Genomic DNA, 19585 nt, shown 5'->3' on the forward strand with positions numbered 1-19585 from the left:
TTACTACTTCCTCTAAAATTAGATGAATTTAGCCATCTAGTCACAAGCAGAAGAAGCCCTGACCTGGTTGCAGAAGCAGGAAGCAGAGAGAATATTTGCCACTTGTACAGAGAAATGTAGCAAGAGGTCAGGTCATTTATTTGCAGTACCTTGACATATTAATCTCTGACCAGAATTGGAACCAATGGAAATCAGGCCATCATAAAATGGCAAATTTATAATTTCAGAAATTTTATTGACTCTCTCGGAGTACATGGACCCCAGAATAAAGATCCCTGATATAGGCAATGATAAGTCACAGGGTTTTTTGTTTTTGTTTTTGGTAAGGAAATGTAGTAGCAGATTTATTCATCATAGCCCCAAATTGGAAGCAACCAAAATGTCCTTCAACTTTTAAATGGTTGAACAAACTATGGTACATCCATACCATGGAATACCACTCAGCAGTAAGAAGGAATGAAAAATTGATACACAGCAACCTGAATGAATCTCCAGAGAACGATGCTGAGTGAGAAAAGCCAATCTCAGAAGGTAACACACTGTATGATTCCATTTATATAATATTTCTGAAACGACAAAATTATAGAGTTGGAGAATAGAACTGTGGTTGCCAAGGCTTAGGGATGTCGGAGCAGGGAGCGAAATGGCTTTGGCTATAAAAGGGTAGCACAAGGGATCTCTGTGATGGAACTGTTCTATATCTTGACTGTGGTGGTGGTCACATGAATCTACACATGTGACAGCATTGCGTATAACTGTATACACACACACACACACACACACACACACGAGTGCATGTAAAACTGGTGAAATCTTAATAAGGTTCGTGGATTGTATCAATGTTAATTTCCTGGTTGTGACAGTATTCTATAGTTAAGATGTGACCGTTGGAGGAACTGGTGAGGGGTGTGTGGGATCCTCTGTTTTATTTCTTACCGCATGTGAATCTACAATTAACTCAAAGTGAAAAGTTTTTTTTAAAAAATCAAGTTTCACAGAACATTGAGTGTAGTATGATTCTGTCTGTATTCATGCCGTCAAAAGGATACATTCATATATATGTACTTATATAGGCATAAAAAAATTTTGAGAAGGCCACACAGGACAGTTAATAGTCGTAGTTTTGTGGGCCTGTGGTTAATAAGGAGACCTACTTTTCACTGTACATCCTTTTATATGCTAAATTATTTTAACAATGTGCATATTTTCTTTTTAATTTTAAAGGAAAATTAGTTGAAGCAAATAAATTGTTGTAGTCACTGGAATCAGATATGCCACGTTATCATTGGAGTACTGGCATCTGATTCGTCTTCCTTTGCTGCACTCTGCACAGGAATGAACACTTGCATATACATAAAATGTTTCCGGAAAAAACTGTTCCCAGTGGCCACCATTAAGGAATGGCTTGGTAAGGAAAATAATGTGGCCTCAAAGTTGTCCATGTCCTGGGCTTCCCTGGTGGCGCAGTGGTTGAGAGTCCGCCTGCCGATGCAGGGGACACGGGTTCGTGCCCCGGTCCGGGAAGATCCCACATGCCGCGGAGCGGCTAGGCCCGTGAGCCGTGGCCGCTGAGCCTGCGCGTCCGGAGCCTGTTCTCCGCAACAGGAGAGGCCGCAACAGTGAGAGGCCCGCGTACTGCAAAAAAAAAAAAAAGTTGTCCGTGTCATAATCCCCAGAACCTATGGATATGCTTTGGCACATGGCAAAGGAGAATTAAGGTTGTAGATGGAATTACGGTTGCTTATCAGCTGACTTTAAGATGGGGAGATTATCCTGGATTATTCAGTCATGCTCAATGTAATCACAGGAGTCCTTATAAGTGAAAGAGGGAGGCAGGAGAGTAAGGGGTCAAGGTCAGAAGGAGACTTGAAGATGCTATACTGCTAGCTTTCAAGATGGAGGAAAAGACATGAACCAAGGAATGCAAGTGGCCTGGAGCAGCAGAAAAGGCAAGTGAACAGATTCTCCCCTGGGGCCTCCAGAAGGAATGCAGCCCTGGTCTCCTTGATTTTAGCCCAGTGAGATCCATTTTGGACTTCTGACCTACAAAACTATAAGATGATAAATCTGTGTTGTTTGAAGCCACTAAATTTGTGGTAATTTGTGAGACCAGCAATAAGAGACTAATATAAATGGCTATGAAGGTAAGAGAATACGCTGAAATATTTTCACTTTTCAATTGACACCCTTCTTTAAGAGAAAAAGAAACAAATTCATCAAGTTTAAGAGCTAAGTGGTGACCCTAGATAAATGGTTTTCATCAAAACGCCCAGAGGGAGAGAGAGGCTCTGAATGGATGGGGCTCTAGGCCCACTCAACCCTGTCAGAGCTGAAGCTTTTTCACTTGTATCTGTTATTTATATTGGGCTTTGGTGGCTGTATTAGTCAGGATTCTCCAGGGCAACAGAGAGAAGGAGAGGGAGAGGGAGAGAGAGAAAGTGGATTTGAAAAACTCTCTTCTCGTCTTGCGTCTTTCTTGACTATCACACAGAACCCTCACAACACTCTGATCACTCTAATACCAGATGTGTGGGGGTTCTTCCCTGCCAAGCCACTCTCTGTGACACCGGCTGGGCGACCTACACTTTAACTCAATTCCCACACTATCTGCCTGGAGAGAGCGTCAGATCCCACAAGTTAAGGGCTCAGTCCCACAAGACTGCCTACAGAAAGTGATATGATTTTTGAAACTTTAGGCATTCCCACAATTGAACAGTCTTTCACTAATAGCAAAAACAACAGCTACCTTACAAAATAACTTTTAAAAAAGAACCTATCCAAAGAGTTTTAGAGAAACATAAGCAATTTAGTCCAATTGCTGGCAGGGTGACAGGGAAGCCATTTTGGTCTTGACCAGGATTTAAATGCCTGTTCTCAAATAAATGTGCCCATTCCAAATGCCATTCGAGGGCTTTTAGACACAAGTTTCCATAGGGCTATGATGACCAATAAGAAATCACATCTCAGTGCCTTTCACATTTGATGAGTGATGTCTGTAGCCTCACTGAAGTGAGGTCAACCTCTGGATCTGATGCTTGAGAGCTATTAAGACTTTGGACAAGTGACCTCTTTGAACTGTAAGATATTCAAGAAGTTGTAGCTATTTTTATTATTATTACTATTATTATAAATTCCCACTTTAAATGGGGATAATTAAGTACCTACTTCATAGGCTTGTTACGGCAATTAAATGAAATAACGCACTTAGCACTTTGGCATATAGTAATTGCTCAGCAAATGGTAGTAGCTATTAATAGCAGTAGTAGTGTGACATCTAATGCGAAGGTGACATTGTAAAGTCAAGTCGAAATCCCATTAAAATTATTCTCGAAAAGTCCTACTAATATCCTGAAGTACACTCTCCGTGCCTTTGCGTACATCCTGTCCAGTTGATTTCCTTCTGTCTCACGCTCATCCTGTTGCATCTACTCACTGAGTGGAACAGCAAGTGACTCGCTCTTTGTCTTTCTTTTATTTTCCTGTATTGGGTGGGGAGGGAGGAGCAGCACGCACACTCAGTTGAACTGGCACGAATTAAATGTGGTAGATGGGACATCACTGGTTTATTAGTCCTAGGAAGCTGGCTCTTTTCAGTGTTATCTCCTGTGAGCCCTACGCTTTGCTACTTTCTTGTTCTCTGAGCCGAAAAACATTAAAAGTTTTAAAAAGGCTGACCACGAGACTCCTTTCTATAGGAACTACAGAATTTTAGAGTTGCAAAGGATCTTGAAGGTGTTGACCAATGCATTGGGTGGCAGAACGTGCCACCAGATGTGACTGTGCTACTTACAAGCCGGGTGAGCCACTTAACCCCTCTGCCCTTCCATAAGCTCACAAGTGAAATGATGGCCTGTGCTGCCCGCCTCCCAAGGTTGTGAACAAGACTCCACAAGATAGTATTTATCCCAATAAAGATATTAATAATAGCTAGCACTTACTGAAGGCTAAGTTATCTCATTTAATTCTTACAATATCCTTGAATGAGGTAGTGCCCAATTAACTGGGCATTACCCGCCCCCCCCCGGGTAGTGCCCAGGATAATTAATTATCCCCCATTAACTCATGGAGAGCCTGAGACACCAGAAGGTGTGTCAAAACACTTTGAAAACTCTGAAGCGCTCTGCAAGCGTAGGGGATGATGGAGATGAGGATGTCGAGGGATAGAAGTACAAATGTGACCTTGGCAAGTCACGTCTCCAAATGGGGCTGAGTTTTCTTATCTGTAAAATGAGCAGGTTGAACTCTTTCAAGGTACATCCAAAACTTTAAGAGTCTAAATACAAAAGCTTGGAGCAAGGTCCATTGTCTACACACTAAAAGTAAATTATTTCAAGAACAAATTCTAATAAATTCACTTGTCATGCTCTCTATAGCAGCTCCATTCAGTTCACATGTTGAAGCCTGCATGACATTTCACCCACTGCCAAATCGCTCCTTTCTTTTATGTTTATTTGACAAGCATGAATGCTTTGAAATGTTCTGAATATTTTCTCCTTAGAGCACAATTAAAGGACCAAGGAACATTCCCAGTAAAGCCTGCTTAGCACCGGATTATAATTTAATAATACATTCGTGGCTCCTTTGGTGTGCCTTACTGAAATAGCTAATGTGCATTTTTCTGTAAGGCCAACAGAATGCATTTATTTTCCCATGTTTTCATTGGAAATATAACATTATAGTTTTTCAGAGACAGAGAGAGAGAGAGAGAGAGAAGGAAGGAAGGAAGGAAAGAAGGACAGAAGGAAGAATGGGAGGGTGGGAGAGAGAGAGACAGAGAGAGAGAGAGAGAGAGAGAGAGAGAGAGAGAGAGAGAGAGAGAGAGAGAGGAGAGGGAAAACCTCTGCTCTAACCCAATCCCAATATTTTTCATTCCCAGATGCTTCCTTCAGTCCTTGTTCACCTGCTTCCAGATGTTTCCACAGTTCATCGTTCATTCCACAGGTATTTATTATGCCATAGCATGTAGCAGGCACTCACTGTCCTAGGGACTGAGTTTACAGCAAAGACAAAGTCCCAGGCCTTGCTGCAAGCCTTGTGTACATGCACTTTGCACTTTTATTCCCCCTCACCTTTTAGTTTTTGACTTAACATTATATCTTAAACATTTTTCCATGTGTCTTCCCTGAAAGAATGAGGACAGAGAGAATAAAATCGGCTCTGTAGGTCAGAGGGAATTTAAGCTCATAAAAGATTTGTGCAGTGCTTCTGGGGAAGAGATTTGAAGATGATTTGAGGAGATTTGAAAGCACTCTCTAGATGATACTCGTACATTATGTCATTTACTTCCATCTTTACGACAACTCTATGGGGTCAGAAATATTATTATCTTACTCCCATTTTATGTATAAGGAAATTGAGGCTCAGCGAGGTTCTTACTGGCTCCAGATCACATAGCTTATAAATTGCAAAGCTGGAGTTGGAGTCCCAGTCTGCATCACCCCGAACATCTCCCTTCACTTTTGGGATGGAATGGGGCCTTCCAGTTCTTCCTTAAGGAACTTTGATTTGCTTCTGTTTTTTTCTTTTTGAGGAAGGTAGGGAGTGGAAAATCATTCTGCACCACCTGTTGCTCAATTTCGTAACTACTTCCAGGTTTGCAAGAAGATAGAAGTAGAGAGAAAGGAGGTAACATGCAACTTAGAGGAACTGAAAGAAAACAGGAGCTCTTCCTTTCTTTTTCTCTTTTCTTGCCTCAAGTCCTTCCACTGCATCACTTTTGTTTGGAGAAACAACTGAGAAAACAGTATAAACAGTCTACTAGCAATGGCATAAAACACAAATGACAAAATATAGTAGCTAGACCGAATACTCAAGGGATGCCAAAGACCCACAGCTTTACTGCATACATGCAACAAGTGGTTAAAGGGAGGCCAGGTCACCTTGAACCTTTTAGATATCTCCAAGGTAATAACAGCAACAAAACCAAAATTCCAGTAACAGGAATCCCTGGACAGTCATGCAGCTCTTTACCGTCTTCAACTCCCTGTACAGCAGTTTCTCAAATATGAGCAATGTGTGAACACTTTCTGTTGGAAAAGAAATTCCTTCAGACCTTCAGTGTCGATCTTTTATTATAATATTACTTAAATAGATGGTAACATAAAAGAAGACATAAGCTCCTTATGCTTATACTTAAACAACAGTAAACCAGATTGATTCTGTATATTAAATGCAAACAAAACTACAAAATCAAATTTGAACATTAATTTCAAAAATTCAAATCACAAACATTAATTTAATATGATGGTTGATGTTGTTTTGCTGAAACTAAATCACTTTCCCCAATGTGAATACTGGTATGAGCATTATTAAAACACTTCCTCTGAAGTAACTATGATATTATCCACCTTCATTTGGAACAAATACATCATTTATGCATTAGGTCTACCTCTGTTCTTTTCTCTTGGATCCAAAACAATTAAAAGAGTACTCTTTGTACTATTACGATTGTAAATAGAAATGCAAGTTCTGATGCTGAAATTGCATGACAGGATTTGGTTATAAGGTGGTCATCCACTTAATACAATTCTGGGAGACATCTTAGGACCACACTTGGAAACACTAGAGATTAAGAGCGTAAGCTTTGGAGTCCAACAGATCTGAGTTTGTATCCTGGCTCTGGCTTTGCCAGTTTCTAGTTGGGCAAGTTATTTAACCTCAGGTTTCCTCCTCTATAAAATGGGGATGATAATAATAGTACTTTAATTTTGCCAGCAGAAGCAGGCACCATGACTCACTTTCTAGACATGCGTGATGTTTAAGCCTGAAACTGTAGAGAAACTTCAGAGCTCTTCTGTAACTTATTTCAGAACTCCTCTGTAACTTGAGAACAACACAGAGTTGGGCAAGTTGAAAAAAAAAAAACCTTTCTCTGGCCTCCCACCCTATCCTCCCAATACCTGCATGTGCCGTCCCAGGTTCATGTTTTAGAGTGGAAATGGAAAATATGATTGAGCCTAAAAAGGGAAACAACTGGCAATGCCAGTTAGACATTTGAGAATGATTTGAACCCGTGCCACAAGACAGCTGTTTTTATCTGAAGCCCACCAATAAGGACTTGCTTTTTTGCTTCCTGGCCTGGCATGAATCCTTTGATTCCTGCGGCCCCCAAGGTTGAAAATAGCCTAGCCACCTGCCAATGGTTGGTATATTTTTAGGACCAGCAGGATTGGAAACAGGGCTCTGTATGCCTGGAACTTGAGCCAGGCTTCTGGGTGGGTCTCTTACCTCCATTGGGTTGCTAGGTCCTGAGTTGCTGAATCAGATCCAGAAGCCAGTCATCGAACAAGAGAGAGAGTTCTGAGACGAGCAGATTGCAATAGTAAAAAGGGGAAGAATACAGGAATAACGGGGCAAGTAGAAGGTCTTAGCTAGTGGATATTTGGATAAAGGATACAGGAAAATTGTGTAAATGCTAGGATCCCATAATAAGCAGAAATCACAGCACTAGACCCTTTCTTTATTAAAAGAAATGTAGATCAATTTAAAATTGATCTTATGGTCTCTTACCAATCTCTCAAACAAAAAGCCTAATACACTTGAAATTGTCACAAAATCGTGTATGCGTCAAATTATAACAGACGAATCCAAAGATTTTGTTCTCTCCACCCTCCTTATCCCCATCCCACTCAAGAGAAAAATCAGTTCTTGTTCTTCTTGTCTCTCTGTGGGTCTCACTCTCCTGAGTGATTTATCAAAATCATTCTTCCAAACTAACACAACATTCCTCCTAAGCAAATACACACTTACAGAGAAAGAGGAAATGAATGGATGAGAGAGCAGAACAGAAGGACCTAACTTAATCTGGTAGATGGAAAACATTTCCCTAAGAAAAAAATAGGAATAAAGCTGACTGTATACAAATGCTCATAGCAGCTTTATTTGTAATAGCTGCAAACTATAAACATCACAAATGGCCATCAGCTGCTGAATGGCTAAGCAAACTGTGGTATATACATACAACGGAATGCTACTCAGTAATAAAAGGGAATGAACCTTTGATACACATAACAATGCAGATGAATATCAAGATAATTATGCCGAGTCAAAAAAGCCGGACCAAAATTAAAAGGACATACTAAATGATTCCATTTTTATAAAACTCTAAACATGCAAACTCTAGACATTAAATGTGTACAGCTTTTTTTGTGTGTATGTGTGGTACGCGGGCCTCTCACTGTTACGGCCTCTCCCGTTGAGGAGCATAGGCTCCGGACGCGCAGGCTCAGCGGCCATGGCTCATGGGCCCAGCCGCTCCGCGGCATGCGGGATCTTCACGGACCGCGGCACGAACCCGCGTCCCCTGCATCGGCAGGCGGACCCTCAACCACTGCGCCACCAGGGAAGCCCTATGTGTACAGCTTTTCGTGTGTCAATCATACCTCAATAAAGTGCCAAAAATGCAAACGAATCTGTAGTGACTAAAAGCAGATCAGTGGTTGACTGAAGAGCAGGCTAAGGCGGGGAGGCAGGGGTTAAGCAAAGGCCATGAGAAAACTTTGGGGGGCGTGATATATCTATATATCTATGTATCTGTATATCTCTATATTATCTTGACTTGTGATGATTTCATGGGTGTGCACATATGTCAAAACTTATCAAATTGTACATTTTAAATATGTGTAGTTTGTTGTATATCCATTCTACTTCAGTTAATCTATATGAAAACTATTTTTTAAAACTTAATTTGAGAACTGAAGAATGAATAGTGTGAAATTGTAGTGTTGACATGGGGGCTGGGGAAGAGAGAACTCCAGGTAGAGAGAACAGTGTGCAGAGTTTCTGAGGGGGAAGGGTATGGCATGTTTGAGGAGTTCAGAAAAGTCCTGTTTGGAAGGAGTTGAGAGATCCAAGGGGAAAGGGGCAGGAGACGAGGTCAGAGAGGGCAGCAGAGGCCAGATCACGCTGGGCCTCACATTCATCTGTTCTTTCAGCAAATATTTGCTGTGTGCCAGGAGCTGTTCTAGGTGACTGGGATTATTTCAGTTCACTAGCGCTGTGATAGCAAAGCACCATCGACTCGGGGTGGGGGGCTTAAACAACAGAAATTTAATTTCTTACAGTTCTGGGGGCTGGAAGTTGGAAGTCAAGGCATCAGCAGGGTTAGTTTCTTCTGAGGCCTCACTCCTTGGCTTGTAGATAGCCCTCTTCTCCCTGTGTCTTCACATCATCTTCCCTCTGTATGTGTCTGTGTCCTAATTTCCTGTTCTTTGAGGGCACCAGTCATATTGGATTAGGGTCCACCCACCTGACTTCATTTTACCTTAATTAGCTCTTTAAAGGTCCTCCCTCCAAATACAGCCACGATCTGTGGTACTGGGGGTTAGGATTTCAACATATGGATTTTAGGGAGGACACAGTTCAGCCCATAACAGATATAGCTGTGCACAAAACAAAGATGCACGGTCTCGTGGAGGGGGTCTCATTCTAGAGGGGGGAGACTGAGAATAAACAATAGTCATAATAAAGTATATCGACTGTAAGAGGTGGTAAGTGCTATCGGAAAAAGAAGTGGGGCAGGATAAGGGGATTGGGAATATGAACTGTGTGACAGAAGGTGGGAGTCGGGATGAAAGGAAAGCGGGAGAGCTAAAAGTTTTGTTCTTTAGCCTGGGGGCAGTGAAAAGCTCTTGAAGGGTTTTTAACAGAAGTGTGACTTGGTATTTGCTTTTGAAAAAGATCACTCTGTTTATGGAAAATAAAATAAAGGGTGGGGGAGGCGGGTAGGAGGATTTGGCAAGAGTCCAGATACAAGGTCATACTGGCCTGAACTAAAGTGGTGAGTAGGGGGCTGGGATCATGTGGCTAGACTGAAGGTATGCTAAGGAAATTGAATCAATAGCATTTGGTGATTGAATGTAGAAGGTGAGGAAAATGGACAAAACAAGGATGACTCCTAGGCAAGATGGATGATGGATAAGGAAGACTAAAAGAGGACCTGGTTTGGGAGGGAAGATCACGAGTTTGATTTTGGATGCAGTGAGTGACATGCCCTGTGTGATTCCCAAGTGGAGTTATCCAGTGGTCAGTGAGATATGTGGGCCTGGAGGTTAGAGGAAGTGCATGGACTGGAGGTACAGATCTGGGAACCAGCAACATATAAATGGTAGAAGCAAGGGGTGTAGATGAGATCAACAATGGCTGCAAGACTATGTTGTTTCTCTGGTCTGCTTGCTCTCCGACTTTCTGCAATGACAATTTCATGCTTTCTCCACCCTTTTCAAAACTTCTATGACTCCTACTCAACCAACACACAAACATACACCACCACCACCACTACCACCACCATCATTATCAACGGAGACCTAGATCCCAATCTCTCCTCCTGAACCCCGCCCATTATTCCCCCCTCCAGTTTCTTCTGTCACTCCTTCTTTATTTTCTCCATCCCATCATCTCTTATACATGCTCAGTTTTATTTTGGGGGGTTTGCTTCAAATACTAGGAACTTGTTTGGGTGTGTATAACCAGATTAAACTAGAATTGGCTTCTTAAACATGGAGTTTGGGTGTTTTAAATGTTGTATTTCACTTATTTAGTAAAGTTACTGATTCCAAATATATATCTAGACTCTGATTTTACTCCAAATGTTAACATTAAAAATGCATTTTGTATAGTTATGTTGAGAACCTCAACGTTTATATAATCACTCCATTTTACAGATAAGAAAACTGAAACTAAAAGAGACAAACTTGCCTAGGGTCACATACAGCTGGTAAGTGTCAAAGATGAGGTGTTTTTTTTTCCATTTGTAGTAATATCATTTTAATTCAGAAATTTAAATATACACATTCATAGCCAACTATTTAAAAAAGCATATGCCCTGTAAAAATAAAGTGGCATTACCAAAAAAGGAGTTTGCCAAAAGCAATAGCAAAATTACATGATTACAGTAGGCTGAATTTGCACATAATATCCCTTAAACATCAGAAAGTAAAATAATTACACACCGACCCCTGTCATCAAATTATTTCAAAAAGGGCTTCCCTGGTGACGCAGTGGTTGAGAGTCCGCCTGCCGATGCAGGGGACACGGGTTCATGCCCCGGTCTGGGAAGATCCCACATGCCGCGGAGCGGCTGGGACCGTGAGCCATGGCCGCTGAGCCTGCGCTCCGCAACGTCAGAGGCCACAGCAGTGAGAGGCCCGCGTACCGCAAAAAAAAAAAACACACAATTATTTCAAAAAATCTAATATTGGTATTCTAATGAACAAAAGTATAAACATCTCTTTATGACCAACTGCTCAGACAGCATAAACACTGCTTTCATTTCCTCAGCATCCTTTCCCTTGGCACTATTCTTTAGCTCTTACAGCAATTACTTTGTTGGGTCAGTTTAAGAAAAGTCTAAAAAGTAAGGCTTTATATGACTGGCCACTGGTTATTGATGTAAGCTCTTATTCTTTATAACAATAGAATATTTGTGTATATTGTTAAACTGGATGGCATTTGATATATGGCATGCCAGTCTTCAACAGGTACTGAAGTTTATTAAGAAAGGTGTGAAATCAGATTATCTTAATATTTAAAGTATTAACAATGACATTCTTTTAGAAACAAAGAAAAACAAATAAAATGATATTATCATAAAATGGTTTTGCTCTAGCTCCTTTCACTGTTTCATACTTTTGCTCCCTATATTAAGATGTAAATATTTAAGAACTTACCAGACACTGAACTTCCCAGTGTGTTCGGGAAGATAAGATTTGAATGTGTTTGGTACAAAATGATATAGGTACTTAAATGCTAAAAGAGCTCAGAAAGTAATTGCAAAGATGTGTTTTATACTACACTTGTCCTGCAGGTGTTTACATAACTCATTTCTCTACCTCACCCATTCTATCCTATTCATTACAAACACTGACTCCTATGTGCTCACTGGGCTCATCTGAAGCACAGAACACAGTAAATTATTTGAGTGATTATTTTCTCCATTCTCCTGAGGATGATACAAAATCAGTACCATTCTAGATGCCATAGGGAATTAGGGCTTAATTCTCTCCTGGAAACCTAATTGAGAAAAGCTTGTGATAGACACTAGCACACGTCCTTTTCTTCCCTAACCCTTCCTCCCCAAAATACTCTAGCCTCATGGTGCCTATTTACCTAATGGTAGACTTTGTCCTGTATTCCTATCCATAGAGGAAAGTTGTTTGAATAAACTCAACTTCATATATTTAAATCTTAGGCTTCCTCTTAAGCTATATTTTTCTCTACAGTCCCTACCTTTGCCAAGTTTGGTATGTAACAAGTCATTTTTTTCGTGACTTTTTATTTATTTTCTACCCACAAACTACAAAAATCTTCATTTGTTTCTGGAGATGTAGAATACACAGTTTTTTGGCATAATATTTTGTATAATATAAAGTAAATATAAAGTTTTGAGTTATCCTATTCCTGTGAACTGATGATGACAGTTGAATATTTTGCTCAAAAAAGCTGGTGTGGATTTTGAAAACTTTGCTTGACTCTCCTAAGAGGATAAACAGCTGCTAAAAGATGGTAAGGTTTTTATGCTAACTGGCAAATTCTTAAGGTTTATTTTACTGAGCCATAGCAAATAAGATCGTCTCATTACACGGTATAGGGGTCAGTCTTTGCAGGCTATGCCTCTCTGTAGCAACTAGTCAACTCTGTCACTGTTGCACAAAAGCAGCCATAAACAATGAGTATGGCTGTGTTCCAATAAAACTTTACTTATGGACACTGAATTTCATATTAATTTTCATGTGTCTTGAAATATTCTTTTTTTTAACCATTTAAAATTGTAAACACAATTCTTAGCTTGCAAGGCCATGAAAAGCAGACAGTGGGCTGGATTTGGCCAACAGGCCAGAGTTGGCTGTCCCTTATATAGGCTTTTATATGTTATGCAAAATGTTTAAAAACTACAGGTTCCAAGTCTAGAGACATAGGAGACTTATGTTTTTTAGATCTCTCATTTTAAAACTTATACCAAATAAGTTCTCCACTTTCTAGATAAATATACTCACATAAGAGAAAAAATAATTCAGAATACAAATTCCTACTTTAAAAAACAAACAAAAAAACAACCCCAGAAACCTGTAAAATGAATGTTTCACCTTAAAACATAATTAGGAAACACTTAAATTTTTATTCTATGCAATATAAAACAATATGCATAGATTTGGTACATAATTTTTTAGTTTTTAATTTAGGAAAAAAGATAATGGGGAAAAGGTTTATAAATCTCTCTATCCCTTTTATAAAAGTTTCAGCTGACACCAGAAGTCCCTTGCATGTACAACCATCAATTCTGACTACAATATGAATTATACCCAGGATTTGGAATTTACCAACATGAGTTCTGGATGCTCTTTTAAAAATGCACAATTATATCATAGAACACTATGGCTTCTACAAACTTTGAGACACTTTTGAATAGGAAACTCCTGGCTCCATAATATGAGGAAACAAGAATATTCTTTCCATAGTCATAGAGTATAAAAAACTTCACAGTCTGATTTACGTCTATCAAAGGTAAAATGATTCACTGCTACATTTCATGGGTTATTTTGATGCTCAGTAATTCCTAAACACAAAATAAATTCCGCATGAACTCTTATCAGTTTGGGTTTTCCAAAGCAAGACACCAATACAAAATGTATTGAATTGGCTGGCAGAAGTCCATGGGCTACAGAAAAGGAATTAAATATAAACGTTTACCAACTTTATCCATTCTAATTTTACAACAGCTTTGGGTATTGAGACCTAATTGGTTTCTTGTGTCTACCCATTACAAACGTAACTCAGTCTTCTATTTTAATACTTCTCAGGGTCATTTTTTGCTGGGTATTTCATTGAGCATCGTATAAGATCATTTCTTCCAACTTCAACAACTTGTTCTTAAGATTTCATTTCGTTACAATAACGAACTTTTTCATCTTTAGCAAGCTGGGTATATACTTGCTTTTGAGAACTAGAGAGATTTTTCCAGTTTTCACTTACAGTTTTCAGCTTTACTTGTGATGTACCATCCTTAGCTTCCTGAAAGCGTTCAGCTATAAAAATGTTATAAGTTGAGCGAGGTCTTTTCGGTTTTCCAAGCATTGTTAACTCTCTCTTTTTTATTAACGTTTTCTTTTTTAAACGTTTCTGCATGATTTCTTTTTCCAAAGATACCATTTGACTTGGAGGTAGTTGTTCTTGAATTCTGTTTATCTCTTCTTTGTATGCCTGCCATTCTGCCCTGTAAACATCTTTGTATATCTTTTCCTCTGAATCAGGATGTTCCCTCCGTAGCTCGGCAATTTTTAAAATTAGTTCTGAATTTTTCGCATCTGGGTTCTGAGATTTAAATATGGGTAGCTGTTCTTTAGAAAATCGAATGTATGAAGTCATAGGCTTCTTTGGATAACCACTCATGTTGGCTGAAAAGCAGCTTGGTACATTCGCAAAACTGAAGAGAGAGCGCAGTCGACGGCCGCAGCCCTCGCAGAGGTCCGCTCCTGGCTTTCCCAGAGCACTCAGCACGCCCCACTGGCCCAATAGAACAACCCCAGCAATGACGACTTGAACCCTCGAGCAACCCTCCCGAATTTGCTGTCATGCCCGCCACTCAAAGATGAGGTTTTAACCGGGATCGGAATGCTTTTTATCCATGCTCTTAAGCCACTGCGCTGCAGTACGGTACACCTGTCTTCTGCAGTGGACGTTTGGAAAATACTTAAAACTGGATTATAGGGTTGGTCACTTTGAAGTACAAAATCACATGGGCTGTTGTGAAGTATAATTATATACAAGCTACATCTTAAGTATGTGTTACTGCAGGATCTCCCTGTCATGGCTTATCCATCCCAGTCATTGAAATCATCCGCGCTTCTATGATGACATGTTCTCAGATGTGCTGTGGTGTGCGTGCTTACCTTAACATTGTTTTCAGTGTTATTTCAGTCTGCCTTCCAAGTTTGCCCATGAAGTGAGTAGATAAGTAGGTGAGTGTGACAAGTTATACATCTTGGATGCTTAATGAAATTTTAGTGCCGCCCTTTGGCATGTTCCCTCAACAGGGTGGCCCAAAAGTTTTAGTGCAGTTTTAAGCTTTAAATATAAATACATTTTCATTGAGCACCCACCAGATTACTAGGTAGAAAATCACAGATCACTCTACCATTTATGAGACAAGTCGAGGAGCTAAGCATTAAGGGTTGGGTCACGGGGAGTACAGGCTTTGGGATGGAACAGAGTGAAAGGGTGTAGACAAGAAAGCAGTCAGCTCCCCAGGACATGATGTAGGAGCTCCCTGACAACCTTGAGCATTTTCAGTCAAGTTACCAAATTTAGAAAATGCTGAGTATCTGGATTTCTTGTAGGAAATGGCAAAGCCTCTCTGGGTTGGACACAGGACAGCCAAAATGGCAGGCACAAGTGTCCGAGAGAATGGAGGCATTGAAGTATGAGGATGTAAAAGCATGGAAATCCTCTGAAGAGTGCAGAGACATGGGCTGGAATTGGGGATGCCCCAAGCCAGTATCTGGGCTACACCATCATTAGTACGGACTCCCCTTGAATTTGTATAACTAAGTTGACCAGTCTCAGTGGCTCATGGCTTTTCTTTCTTTATCGGGTCTCAGATTCTTCATAGAAATAACTAACACGTACTGAGTGCCTTCCTTCTACGTTCTAGGCTCTTTACAACCATGCATTATTTCCTCTATCCAGGCTATCATCTGAAAGAAGGCTTCATAGCTGATGCATCTGACCTCAGAGAAGTTAAGCAACTTACCCCAGTTTCCATAGCTCATGACTCCATGCTTCTTCTCAGAAAGCACTCAGCATCACATGTCTCATTCCACAGCTGCCTTCTATTTTCAAAAGGAATTCCTGACTTGTACCTCTTTCCCCTTAATACTATGCCTAAGACCATCTCCTTATCTTGGTCAATTTTTTCTGGCATAGTGAATAGAGAGTCTTGTGCAACTGTTGTAACCCAATAGATGCAAAGAGTACAGGTAGCCTGGTTGCCACAACAGAAGGTACAAACCATCCTTAGCTCTGCCCACAGGCTCACTAAGTCATAGGTTTCTCTTGGTGTCACTGAGACCATCTCAAGCTCCTGGAGCATGGAAAATGCTCCTACTATTTAAAGAATAAAACAAAATCATTCGTACGTAGTATTGACATCTAGTAGGTAATTCAATAAATGGTCTTGACTAATCAGTAATTTAGTAACTTTTATTTTTATAATGTGGGTTGTGTGGGGTGGAGGGGAGGAGAAATACAGAACAGTTTTTCTGTGGTTGATTCTATAAGTTTGGGTGGGGAATCAGGACAGGAGAAAAATCTATTTTCTGGACCTTGAACAAAGATTTCTGGCCAGGCCTGCCGCAGACTCATTTTAGTCCCGCCACCTTATTGTACAAATGGGTGAGTTTTGAGGCCCAGGCTGAAGAAAGGATTGGCCCGAGTTCATACAGCTAGTTAGTGGGACAATGAAGTCAGTCCCTACTTTTGCAAAAAGTACTCTAGGCAGTTAAAATTCTCTTTCTACCCTGCTACCAAATGCCTGCAATTGTGATTTTTATTGCTTAATTTTTTCCAAAATGAGCTATGGCAAGAACAGGAGAGGAGCTCTGGGCAAAGGTTTCCAAAATGGAATAGCAATGCAATATAGCTGAACATGGCTGAACAATCTAGGGTGAACGGTATGGCCTTTAATGCCTTTGTGTGCCTGGATTTGCCACGTGTCTGGATGGTCAGCAGATGAGAATGCAGCCGAAACCTTGTTGGTATTCAATCCTGTTTTAGCCAGACCTTCCAGTCCCAGCGTTTGCCTCAAGGTATTGGGAGAAGTAGGCCATATTCCCCACTCTTTTCAAAAGGCCCTTCTCGAACTCAGCTCAGGTCAAAAGGAGCACACGTACATCAAGCCTATGAGCAATAGGCTCTCCCTGAATCCTAGTCTCAAAACTACCAGTGCCAGTGCCTAGCAGCCTGCATCTCTCCTGAAGTAGCTAACGTAGGCGCTACCAAAAGGGAGACCATTTGGTCTTCAACAAACATTTGCTGACCCATGACCCTGTGCACGTCTCCAGGCTAGGACATGAGGATACGGAGTTGAACTGTGGCTCCCCTCGGTGAGCTCCCAGTCAAGCAGGTGAAGCAGACGTTAAACAATTTCATAGGTCGGCACAACAGAAGCACCGACAATACATCAGGCACAGTGCCACACCCCAGGGGGTGCGAAGGTGTTTAAGACCCAGTCCAGCTCTCACCACCGGAGAGACAAACAGGAAAACAGTGACAATACCGTGTTTAACTGCTGGGAAAGAGGTCTGCTTGGGAAGATGGGGGAACTCTGAAGAGAGCGGTCTAAAGGGAGTTTTGGTCACAGAGCACTGAGAAAGTCCTGGAAAATCACCAACTGGATGGAGACAGTAACGGCTCCTGTTTTTGGCTTCCACTGGGAAATCAGCTTAGCTGCCAGCCACAGAGCCTCAAGCCAGTTTCTGGGCTCCTGGAGCAAGGACAAGGAAACCCAGGGGAAGGTTTTGCTTTACTAGTTGTGGGCACAGTTGTGACGCAAACTGAAGTTTTTCTGCCCTTCTGGAACCTCCTCTCAGGATCTGTTCCAGTTTTGATTTCTCCTTATCTGAGAGGCCTTTCCCAGAAAGAATCCTAAATGAATTCATTCTGATCTGTGAATAACTGGTAAGAGCAGTGTCTCCCAGGTTTCTCTGAGGATTACAATCACCTGGTGTCGTTCCTAATTATACTGTTGATCTTGTTTTTCTCTTGGTATGATATTGTGATTTATAATAAGAAATATATATTTGGTTTTCCTCTCCATTTCTGGCACAGAGCTCCTAAAACTCTTGAAATATCCAAAGTGATGGGAGCAATAAAGGTGTCTGGATATTCATAACAAACCCCTTTCAACCATATCTGAGTTTATGTTAATGCAGTGACTACTGGAAAACCCCTAAGGATGGGGACCTCCAGAGGGGAGAGGGGCTGGAGGTTGAATCAGTCACCAGTGGCCAATAATTTAGTCAATCATGCCTATGTTATGAAGCCTCTATAAAGACCCAAAAGGACAGGGTTTGGAGGGCCCTCAGGTTGGTGAACCAGAATGCTTCCGTGTGCCACCATGCCGGGCCCCAAACTCCACAAGGACAGAAGCTCTTTTGTTCAAGACCTCGCCCTATGTATCTCCTCATCTGGCCATTGGTTCATATTCTTTAATATCCTTTGTAATAAATCAGTAATCTAGTGAGGAAACTGGTGTCCTGAGTTCTGTGAGCTGCTCTAGCAAATTGATTGAACCCAAAGGAGGGGGTCACGGGGACCCCTGATTTACAGCCAATTGGTCAGAAGTACAGGTGATAACCTGGACTTGTGATTGATATCTGAAGTGGAGGGCAGTCTTGTGGGACTGAGCCCTTAACCTGTGGGATATGACACTATCTCCAGGTAGATAGTGTCAGAGTGGAGTTGAATTGTGGGTAGACAGTTCCAGAGTGGAGTTGAATTATAGGACACCCAGCCTGTGTCAGACAGTTGGTCAGTGGTGTAGAAAAGCCCACACTTTAGAATTGTTGGAGCAGAATCTTACCTGGAAATTTTTATTCAATAAGTCTGGGTAGGTTCTGGAAATCTGTTTTTTTTTTTTAGATACAAATAATATATGAAAGCAGGGACTATTTACTCTCTGAAAATGGGCAACTCTCCTTAAAATTCTCTGCTCGTTTTCTACACCTTCATGAAGCTGGGCTCACAAATCAGACATACATGTGCTGAAGCCCCAGCGAGGTCTGAACTAGAAGAAAAGATACTTCCTGAAGCGCATAGCAAAGGGGATTAGAAAATTGTCCAAGCTCTGAATATCAGAATAGTTCTGAATTCGTGGCTTTCTTTTGTGGACATCATGGAAATCTGTTTCTAACAAGGGCTCTGTGAACAAAGAAGAACAAAGAGCGTTGCTCACCACCCAGTTCTACAAGGGTTAAGTTGTAACCCACTGCGTTTGCTGATGGACAGTGTACTCTGAGTGGAATTCAGGATGAAAAACAGGAGGAGGCACTCTGTGCTTTGGACAAGCAGGCCCCATGGGTAGTTAGATGCATATCTCAGGAAGAATTTCAATGACCCCAGATTCTTGCATCTTCTAATACATAGGAACGCACAGTTAAAATCATTGACTTGAGGTATCTGTTCTTTGTGAATAGCAATAATCTTTTACCAAGAATGTATGCTTGACTGTGCATATTTCCTAGCTGAAAGTGGATAAACTGGCTTCTCCCCTACCTCTTTGGAGCAGTTTCCTCAGAGCTAGCTGAATGGCTGCCTCCTGGGCTATAGTCCTCAGCAAGACCCCAAATAAAACTTAAACTCACAACTCTTATATTGTGTGTCTTTCTTTAAGTCAACAGTTACAGGTAATTCTTCAGGCAAATTTGGGAAACCATGATTTAAAGCATTATCCCCAGGGATTCACAATAAAGGCTTTGATTTCTAATGTGGAATCTCAAACACACATACCTAAGTGGTAGAGTGTAAAGGTTTTAAAAACGTAATAATAAAACAGACCTTACACTGGAAAAGCATCCTACAGTTACATTTTCAC

General features: G+C 40.9%; 1 pseudogene; it reads right to left on the reverse strand.

Annotated features, from left to right (window-relative positions):
• Positions 1 to 13782: 13782 nt before the first annotated feature.
• Positions 13783 to 15757, reverse strand: LOC132513052 (transcription factor A, mitochondrial-like; annotated as a pseudogene).
• Positions 15758 to 19585: the final 3828 nt, after the last annotated feature.

Source organism: Lagenorhynchus albirostris, chromosome X, assembly GCF_949774975.1.
Source record: "Lagenorhynchus albirostris chromosome X, mLagAlb1.1, whole genome shotgun sequence".
NCBI classification, from domain to species: Eukaryota; Metazoa; Chordata; class Mammalia; order Artiodactyla; family Delphinidae; genus Lagenorhynchus; species Lagenorhynchus albirostris.